The sequence below is a fragment of the Bison bison genome, unplaced genomic scaffold, assembly GCF_000754665.1.
Source record: "Bison bison bison isolate TAMUID 2011002044 unplaced genomic scaffold, Bison_UMD1.0 scf7180017864456, whole genome shotgun sequence".
In the NCBI taxonomy this organism is placed as follows: Eukaryota; Metazoa; Chordata; class Mammalia; order Artiodactyla; family Bovidae; genus Bison; species Bison bison.
The window spans coordinates 3,765,168-3,774,980 of record NW_011495018.1 but is presented as its reverse complement, the minus strand read 5'-3'; the positions used below and the strand labels follow the sequence as shown (position 1 = coordinate 3,774,980).

Genomic DNA, 9,813 nt, shown 5'->3' with positions numbered 1-9,813 from the left:
CCCTCCGGGGAATACCACAACCACAAGCTTAACTGGAATTTTCGTGTTGACAACTTCCTGCTACGGTGATGGGAGCTGGATCCTTAGGCATTGGCTACGCTTGGGCAGTGGGGATTGGGAGCAGATAGCCAGGCAAGGCTTTGGAGCCGCGACAACAACACCTCTGCTTTTTAATGAAATGAAGAGGGGACACGTTTTCCTGAGGAAATCCTGCTCATGCCGTGGATGTTATGGGACCGTGTCCTCTGGAGTGGGCTCTGGAGCCAACTGATTAACATTTTAAGCATGTAGACGACCTCCTGGCCTTCGGAGATCAGTTTCTCTCTTGCCATCTTCCTTTGTCTATGTCTTTCCTTTTCAGGAAAAAAAAAGAGAGACTTCACTAAATACCTCTCTAAAATTTCACATCCCCGGTGCGATATGATTATTTTATTCACTTGGTTTCATCAGAATTAAGCCCAGATTGGAAAGAGAAAAATCAGCAAACAGGGAGGGTATTGCCTGACTCCCTCCCTTTATTGGGTTCTGCTTCTTGGCGAGGGTGGCACGGCCGTCCCGTGGGCAGAAACTGCTGTCAGTCTCCCTCGGCGCCAACTGAACACAGAGCCTGAAAGTGAAAGGAAAGGAACCCGGAGATTCACGGCTGCCTTACCCACCTCCACGGACAAAGGAGTTTGCAGTGAGCTCGTGTGTGTGTGTGTGCGTGTGTGTCAGAGGGGCCTGCTAGACGTTGCAAAGTTTTATTTTTATTTATTGTTTGGTGATGATTTAAACACCTTATGCTGCCAAAGCATAAGCAGAAAGAAGCCTGCTTGGCTTTTATCAGCTAAGAGAATTAAGGTTATTTTTTTTCCTTGACTTTTTTTTTTAGCAGCCCCAGTGCCTTGGCTGGATTCCAGTTCAGGTAATTACATTCTGTCTTCCTAAATTCCCTTGTAACTCCAATTGGGCAGGTTGCTCTCCACTCCCCTCCTCAAAGCGGATGTGCGGGGTGCCTGGCACCAAATGGGGTGGCATTCCTATAGTGGGTCCCAAGGTGTTCTGCTGCAAACGCGCTTCCAGAGGCTTCCGTGCTCAGGGCTCGTGTGCAAATGGAAGGAGTATTATTTATTGCTCTTTCCCGTCAGCAGCTGCCAACCCGAAACTACCTCTGAATGACATTTTAAATATGAAGGCCAGGGTCATTAGGACGATTAGACACAAGGTCTGCTCTGCTCGTCTCTAGAATTATTGGGGGGACGGACACCGGGGTGGGCAGTGAAGGAAGGAAATGCGTCTCATCACGCGGACTGCTTTGTGTTCCAATTTTCCACAAAATGGCTCTTGTTTGCTTGTGGTTGTTATTTGCTTTTTTGCTATCTCCTGATTAAAATTAAGGGGGATTATTGGGCTTCTTTGTTTTTATTTTTATTTTTTTTTAGAATGAATGGAAATGAAAGTGTTTTTCATGTGTAGAACTAAAATGATATAGCTTTTAAAAAAGAAGTCTGAGGTTCAATTCATTTTAAGTTAATTCTTCAAATATTTATTGAGTCCCTGCCATGTACCAGACCATGTCAAAGGACTCTCTTGGCTACATAAACACTTGTTGTTTTTTTAATGTTTTCATTAATATTTATTTTATTAATAATTATGGATACAAATGTGTTTTTCAAAAACAGTGAAAGTAATTCCTATAAAATAGTATCTGTAGGGATAACCAAAGTATGAAATGACCAGCTTGTGTTTATGTGGCTTGTAATAACACACTTGGTGGGTAGCTGATTTTGGTGAAGGTATATTTGCCAAAATGGACACCCGTCTTTGCCACAAATCAGAGGTTAGGATATGTCCTGAAGGATTAAAAAAAGAAAATCTGATGTATGGAAACCGTTTTCATTTTCAGGATAAACGTGAGTGTAGAGGGATCCTTTTTCCAGCGGCCATTAGAGATTCAGGAGCTGCTGCCACAGGCCTATCGTCAGTTCTGCTCGTGTCAAAATTCCTGCAAAACAAGGGTGTGGAGGTTTCACACACGGCGTTTCTGAAAGACCTGGGTTGGACGCTCTGGGGCGCACTTTGGCTCTGTGTCCTAGTCTGGGGTCTTTCCACACATCTGGAAGCAGATACATTTCCCCAGGACTTTTAAGTTTTACTTCTGTTAGCTTTAACGTTCCTAACCCCGCGTCCTCTTTCTACTCAGTGTATAAATGGATGGCTCCGCGCATTTAGGGGGACAGAGCAAAGCCACTCTGAGGGGCCTGGTGACCACGTCTGATGTTAGGTCTTATCACCCCTGGGTTTAGATAATCATTCCTTTTTGCCCTTTTACCTCCCACCCCCCTCTTTACAAAGCATCGAGTCTAGGCAGATATTAAACAACTCAACTCAATCCTGCGATCTCCTCTGGGCTTGTAACTCTAGTGAGTTGCATTTTTTCCTAATTACAGGAAAAACAGCAAATTGGCAAACATCAGGAAGTGGGTACACCCCCTCTGATTTACAAGGAAGAGTGTAGGGTGACTCTATGGCTCAGGAATTCAGTGAAATAAATTTATGGTTAGAAAAATTCATGTTCTTAATGTGATGAAGGTCCTTTAACTTTTAACACGCTTCTCCAGTTAAGCTGCGCGGGACTCTCACGGAAATGGCTGTCTACGGCTGCTGCAAACTGATTTATCCCCAGATAATAGTCAGAGCTGCAGACCAAATTGTTGGAAAGAAACAGTTCTTTAATTTCGGCGTTTGGGGCTGTCTGTGTCTTGTTTATGCACATTCCCACTGTGTACATGAGCAGAGATTTGCGGTGGCCCAACTTTTCCGGGCAATCAGGGTGACTCCCCTCCAGGCCAGAGGGCCTGCCCTGCTGATAATCTGCACGCAGACACCCTGCTGAGCTGGGCGGCTCACACTGGATCCTTCCTTGGCATCGAAGAGTCAAGTGAGACATCCATGTGTATGGCGCTACTAATTTGTATTTTGAAAATTGTATTTGGAGGAGCCGCTGAAATCATTTGCATTGTGCAAGTGATGAAATCTGCTCCATGTCTAAGATGTTTTCTGAGAAAGACAAGAGGCATCGTCCCAACCCCGACGTTATCTGGGCTTTGCTGGGACCTCCCTTCTGTCTCCAGAGGGAGCAAAGCCAGACACTAGTTACTGGAGAGAGCTATGGCTCCAAGCAGAGAACATTCCCTCAGCACCGACTGTGTGTGGAGTAGTGTGTCAGGCCCTGGAGACACTGGGGCCTGTGTCTCCTGGAAAGACTGGGGTGCATGAGATAGCACCAGCCCTGCTCCTTGGATTTATAGTCAGCTGAGCGACAGAAATGAAACAAGCAAAGGGATGCTTGCAGAAAGAATTGCCAGCTGTGCGGGCACAGGGAAAGAAGACATACAAGGAGTTGCAAGAGAGAAGCTGGGGGCCCTGGGAGTGGGTGACAGGAAATCAGGCACTCAGCCCCCAGCCCTCTCTGCCAGGCTCCTAGGAGCATCTCCAGCTTCTCAGCAGCAGAAAGAAACCTGGGGAAGTGTTGTGGACAGAGTTGAATGGATGGCATCACCGACTCAGTGGACATGAGTTTGAGCAAATTCTGGGAGATGGTGAAGGACAGGGAAGCCTGGTGTGCTGCAGTCCATAGGGTCACAGAGAGTTGGACACGACTGAGTGCCTGAACAATAACAGTGTGGACAGGAGGTCAAATCACAGGCTGGTCAGGACACAAGGCTCAGCGGGGTTCAGCCCAGCCCGGAAGTCCATTCCCTGGGCCAGGCCGCTCTGTGTCGGTGCTGTCCCTGGAGGGAGCCGGGCATCTCCGCTCGGGCACAGTGTGGGGGCCCCAGGCTTCGTGCCAGAGCGTGCCTGCCCCCAGGGCCCTGCAGCTCGAGGCTGTTGCCGTCTCCTCTCTGATTTCTGCGCTTGGGGTCAGGGCTGTGCTCCTTCCGTCTGTGTGCACCTGTCTGAGCCCATCCATCCCTGCTCGGCTCTGGCCCACCTAGCGCTCTAGCCCCTGAATCCAAGATCTGATTTCTCATTTTTCTACAGCCTTGAGCCTGGATGTTTGGGTCTGACCTCTTTTTGGGTAGTTGAGGGTAAGGGCCCAGGGTATAAGACATTTTCATCTTTTGTGACAGCGAAAATACTCACTGTATATTCATTGGCTTAAAAAAAAAACTGAATGAAAATAACTGGAAAAAAATGTATACTTGAGTACCATAATGGATATTAACTAGACTCACTGTGGTGATAATTTCACCATATATACAGATATGGAGTATGCTGCTGCTGCTGCTGCTAAGTCACTTCAGTCGTGTCCGACTCTGTGCGACCCCATAGACGCAAGCTCACCAAGCTCCCCCGTCCCTGGGATTCTCCAGGCAAGAACACTGGAGTGGGTTGCCATTTCCTTCTCCAATGCATGAAAGTGAAAAGTGAAAAGTGAAAGTGAAGTTACTTAGTCGTGTCCGACTCTTAGTGACCCCATGGACTGCAGCCTACCAGGCTCCTCCGTCCACGGGATTTTCCAGGCAAGAGCACTGGAGTGGGGTGCCACTGCCTTCTCCGGGAGTATGCTATATACCTGAAACTAATACAATGTTATATGTCAATTACATCTCAGTTAAAACAAGCAAAAAGCCCTTGTTTTTTTTTTTTTTTTTGCTTTTGATAAGATTAAGACACAAAAAATTAAGATAAAAACTCAAGAGACAAGCAGACATACAAGAATTAGGGTTAGGGTTAGGGTTACAGTTAGAGTTCCAATAACTTAGGAACAAGAAGAGCCTGCCTCGGGTGACTCTCAAATCCTTATCCCTCCCTCTGCCCTCCCTTCCCTCCTTTTCATCAAGCATCTTTTGAATACCTGCCTGACCCTGCTGAGATGCTGCCAGGCCCTGGTGATGCTGTGATGAAGGCAACGTGGCTCCTCTGTCTTTAGAAGCACAACCCTGGCGCGTGAGACAGCTACATACATGCCAGCCCCAGGAGAAGCCTCACCAACACATACCTGTGCACAGGTGAGCCACTGGTGCGACTTTCTGTGGGAGTGCAGAAAGAAAAGCAGACTGGAAACATCTGGGAAAGCCTCCCCAGCAGGAGTAATAACCTGATGTAGGCCTTAAAGACTGAGAAGAATTTTTCTAGAAGGAGCCCTGGGGAGAAGGGTACTTCATGGCAGAGATGATGGTCTGAATGAATGCAGAGAGAGGCCTGGGACAGGTGGGAAGGGAAAAGGATCTGCCTGGGCCTCCCAGGGTGATTTGTGGAGCAGCCCGTATTGCTGAATCTTTCTGGAAGGTTTCCAGAACCTTCAACATTTAGCTGTCCTTTCTACCATTCCTGCAACAGGCCTGCTTCTGCTGGCTCCGTGAATACTCTAGAAACAAAGGTCAAGGCACTTAGCGGGCTTCAGGGTCTTGCTCACCAAGTGCCCATGACCTAGGTGAAGGCAAGGATGCCTTGGAGCAAGCGACTCTGGGGGGACCCATCACTGCCAGGTACGGGTAGGTGCCCCTGGATCGGGGACCTCTGAGTCAGGCTGCCCCCATCAGGGAGCCCTGTGGGGACTCAGCCATCTGCTCAACAATGGTCCGTGGGGCCCCGAAGGACAGTCAGGGAAGCATGGCCACGTTGTCGTGTTGAGTAAATGTGTGCCTAAAAGAGAAAACACTGACTCCATCACTGATGTTTGCTCCACTTTTTATTATTCAGTGTAGTTAGCTTGGGTTTTTCAAGGAGAACTGTGAAAGAATTTGCTTGACATCCAAGAAAAAATTATTTTCACCTTAGTTCACCTTCATACCCAAACTCACATGAATTACTATTTCTGTGATACACTGAGCTGTTTTTCATTGTTCTTCCCTTCTTAACATCTAGAGGCTCGTGGCTGAGGTCCACGAGCTGGGCTTCCAGACCATGGCCCTGCACTGCTTACCGCTCTGTTCATCCCTGCCTGGCAAACCTAATACGCTGGACACCTTTCCACTGTGCCCAGCTGGAGGACTTTATTGGTTGGAGGCCCTCATTTCTTTATCCAGAAAATTTTCACTGAGGCTTAGGATGTGCTAAGTAAACAGGGCCCCTCATTTCTGTCTTCATGAAATGATGAGTCCAGTGGGAGAGAGAGAAGGTCCCACTAATCACTGTAGGAACTGGCCAGACACCATGTGGGTTCTGAGAGCCACGTAACTACCAAACACGGCTGAGCCACAAGATAATGCCTGCTGGGCGCTAGGGTCAGGGGCCCCAAGAGGGATGCCTGTGGAATGTCCATGGCATGGAAGGCAGAGAAAGGAGGGGAAACGGCGTTTCCAGCAGAGGCCATGGGGCAGAGGCAGGGACGGGTGAGAGCTGGACTGAACGTAGTGTGGCCAAGGTGAGGTTAGGAGGCTGAGCCCTCAGACAGGGCTCAGAGGTTGGCTGTGGCCAGACTGGAGGGCCCAGTGCCATGCTGGGGACGTGGCCCTATTGATATGACCAGATCTTTATTTATCCCCCAGGATGGAGAAAGAAAGTAAGAGGTAGGAAACGGAGCCATCGGGGCTCTGAGAAGAGGGTCACAGGAGGGATCTTTGGTTTAGGGATGCATAAAAACATAGAAGGGGCAGAAACAGGCCAAGGAGTCCAGACCAGGCCCCACACTGTGTACCGCTCTGTTCAACCCTGCCTGGTGCCTACAGTGTGGGCAGGCGGCCGTCCAACCACCCCCTCCCCGGATGGTTGTAGGTTCGCTCCTGCGCGCAGATCCCGAGGCTACAGAGATGCAGGGTCTACCTGCTGCAGAAAGAGCAAGTAGGCGGGTGAGGAAGGTTCATGGCTGTGGGGCGTTCAAGGTGCTGTGAAACTCGCAGGGGTGGGGACCATAAGGGTTTAAGCCTAGCTCGGCGGGCAGGACACAGACTGGCTTAGAGGGAAGAGGACGACTTTCAGGGCGGGGAGCCTCAGACCGTGAAGAGGACTGCTCATCTCGGAAACAGTTCATACAGGGGAGGGAGATAATAAAGAAAGATTTGTTGGGGCAGCTGCATGTGGGGCCTTGACGACCAGTGATAAGTCTGGCTGGGCAGTCACTGCAGGCCTCTGAGCAGCGCAGGGTCTGGGGACAGGAGGCCTGGGAAGACTCAGGGCCCAGGAGACTTGCCTGTGGGCAGCTCCCTTCCTGGGCTGGCGGACAGAAGCCCTCAGGAGCAGTCATGTCCTGCTTCAGGATTTGCCCTTTGCTGACAGGGGTCTGCTGATGGTGCTTGTCTGTTCTGTCTGTTGGGTGGGTCAAGCGTGGGTGGGATTCTCATAGGTGCTCACGGGGCTGTGGGGGTCTTGTTTGTGCCAGTCTGTTCTGTGCTGGGGCTTCCTTGGTGGCTCAGGGGTAATCTACCTGCCAAGCATGAGGCGCGGGTTTGATCCCTGGGTTGGGCACATCCTCTGGAGAAGGCAATGGCTACCCACTTCAGTATTCTTGCCTGGGAAATTCCATGGACAGAGGAGCCTGATGGGCTACAGGCTATGGGGTTGCAAAAGAGTTGGACACGACTGAGCGACTTAGCACACAGGCACGTTCTGTGCTGGGGATACCCAAAGGGGGACTGACTGTCTTGGTGGTCTGCTGGCCCTGAGGGTCCTGCTTCTGCTTCTGGCCACTTAGCACTCACTGAGCATTTGCTTTGTGGCTGAACCGATGCAGGCACTGGGGAGTCAGAGACCAGGTACCCTGCCTGGGCCCTGGGGACTCCCTGCCCAGCAGGACACACGGGTGAAGAGGCTTCACAAGGGTGCTTGGCCCAGTCTGAGGAGGGGTACCTCAGGGTCCCTGACTTGTCCGGAAGCTGAGGGCTGGGCCCCAGGGCCCCCTCTTGCGGGCGTGCTGCAGTGGCTCTTTCGGACTTAGACTGCGGCTGGTGGACCTGACCAGCCATGACATAAAGCGAGGGCGTCTCTCCAACCTTTCTGATGGGCTTCTTAAAGGACGTCAACAGCTGCTTATGGAGCCTGGGCAAGTCCCCTAGCACTTTGTGCCAGGGTCACGGTCCCACAGAGGAGTGCGCACCAGCCTACCTCTAACATGGGGTGACCTTTCTCCTCCATGGTACTCCGAGGAGCCCCCCGGCCAGGGCAGGGAATGGAGTGGGGGTGATGCAGGGCCTCCGGGGACAGGCGTGGAAGCCGGAGAGACCCTGCCTTCCTGCCCATCCTCTAGAGCTTTCCAGGCTCTCTCCTGCTCCAGTGGCTTTGCAGAAGGGAGAGCAGAGAAGAAAACATGTCTCCAAGGGCAGCATTAGGTGATCAGAACCCCAGAGAACATTAGAACAGTCAGAATTCACCCAGGAAAAGAGATGACATTGGACTGACCTTTGTGTCTGGACAAGAGACATAATTACCAGGAAGGCTGGTAACAAAAGGAGCCTGGAAGGAATAGAAGCAAGAAGGGATGGCTTGACTGGTCATCACCCTCCGAAGGGCAGGACCCCCCCAGGCTGAATGACACTCACCGTGTACTTTAAGGAATGCACGTATCGGGAGAGGTGAAATCAGTAGCCTCAGCCCACCTTGCTGACTGTGGTCCCCGAGACCGCTAAGCATTTGAAATACTCCTGGACTACAGGAGCGGAAGTAGCTGAATGCAGAGAAGACCTCCTCGTGGGGCGATCTTCTGAGTGAGCGACCCCGTGGCTTGGTCTTATGAGCAGGTCAATCTTTCAAAGCCTTCTGAATTTGCTGAATCCACTCAAGTTTACTATTCTTCATTATCAGCATCGCGACGAATGTCTGCCTCCTGGACACTTCGGGGTCATCAAACCTGTGCTGTAGGATGTTCGGACACAGGTAGCACTGTCCTTTCAAACGGGGACAATAAGGAAAGGAGCATCTGTCTCTTATTGATCAGGATTTCTGAACTAAGGCATAGAGAGCTCTAATCGTGGCCTAGGAATTTATTTTTGAAAATACCAAATATCACCAAACAACTCCAGCGGGGATAGAACAATGGAGAATTCAGTTTGCAAACATGTGGCTGAAATGATACCTTTTATTTTTCTCTTTTTTTAAAATTTATTTTTAATCGGAGGATAATTGCTTTACGATATTGTGTTGGGTTCTGCCACACATAAACATGAATCAGCCACAGGTATATGGATGTCCCCTCCCTGTCTAGCCTCCTTCCCACCTCCCACCCCATCCTACCCCTCTAGATTGTCAGAGAGCTGAAATGATACACTTTAAATGAAAGAAACTTTCACCACACATAGCATGTAGTGGGTGGTTATTTGTGCAGACAAAAGGGAAGGATACTCTTCGCCCTGGAGTTTGCTTTGCCAAATTCCGGGCCCCTTCCTGTGGTGGATTAATTTCCAGACTCTGCCAACACCTCACCTGCACCCAGCCAGCCTCTCCTCCCCTGACTGTTTCCCAGGGTGTGGGTGACCTGGACGTGCCGTGGCCTCAGTGCCCCGGGAGGACATTGTAGTTTGAAGGCATCTCAGTGGGGCTCTCTTCCAGAGCGCTCCGGCCTCTCTCGGTCTGAAGAGGAGGCTGCCTCCTGGGCTCTCCAGACTTTATGCTAAGTAGCTCCCACTCATCCATGTAAACACGGGCGTCCTGGCGTTTCCAACAGGCCTTATGTAAAGTGATAAATTGCCCCTAGAAAGGATCGACCAGCACGTGGGCCTTAATTGTCTCCTGGCACCAGGGGTTCCTAGAGCCCTTGAAGATGAGTTTGCAGCTCCTGCGGACCACGGAGGCGACGGCATTCTCCTTGCCCGCTCCCATCCCCGCTCAGGCCACGCAGGGTGCACCCCCGGGTCGCGCCCCTGGGGATGCCCGGCGGCCCAGCCGCCACCCCCG

At 50.7% G+C, this 9,813-nt stretch overlaps 1 long non-coding RNA gene across 1 annotated transcript in view; it reads left to right on the top strand.

Moving 5' to 3' along the window:
* Window positions 1-594: 594 nt before the first annotated feature.
* LOC105002511 overlaps window positions 595-9,813 on the top strand; it is a 12,380-nt gene continuing 3,161 nt past the window's right edge. The window contains exons 1-2 of the long non-coding RNA XR_826972.1: window positions 595-679; window positions 4,827-4,994. This is a non-coding gene — a long non-coding RNA (uncharacterized LOC105002511). The remainder of the gene's footprint in view (window positions 680-4,826; window positions 4,995-9,813) is intronic.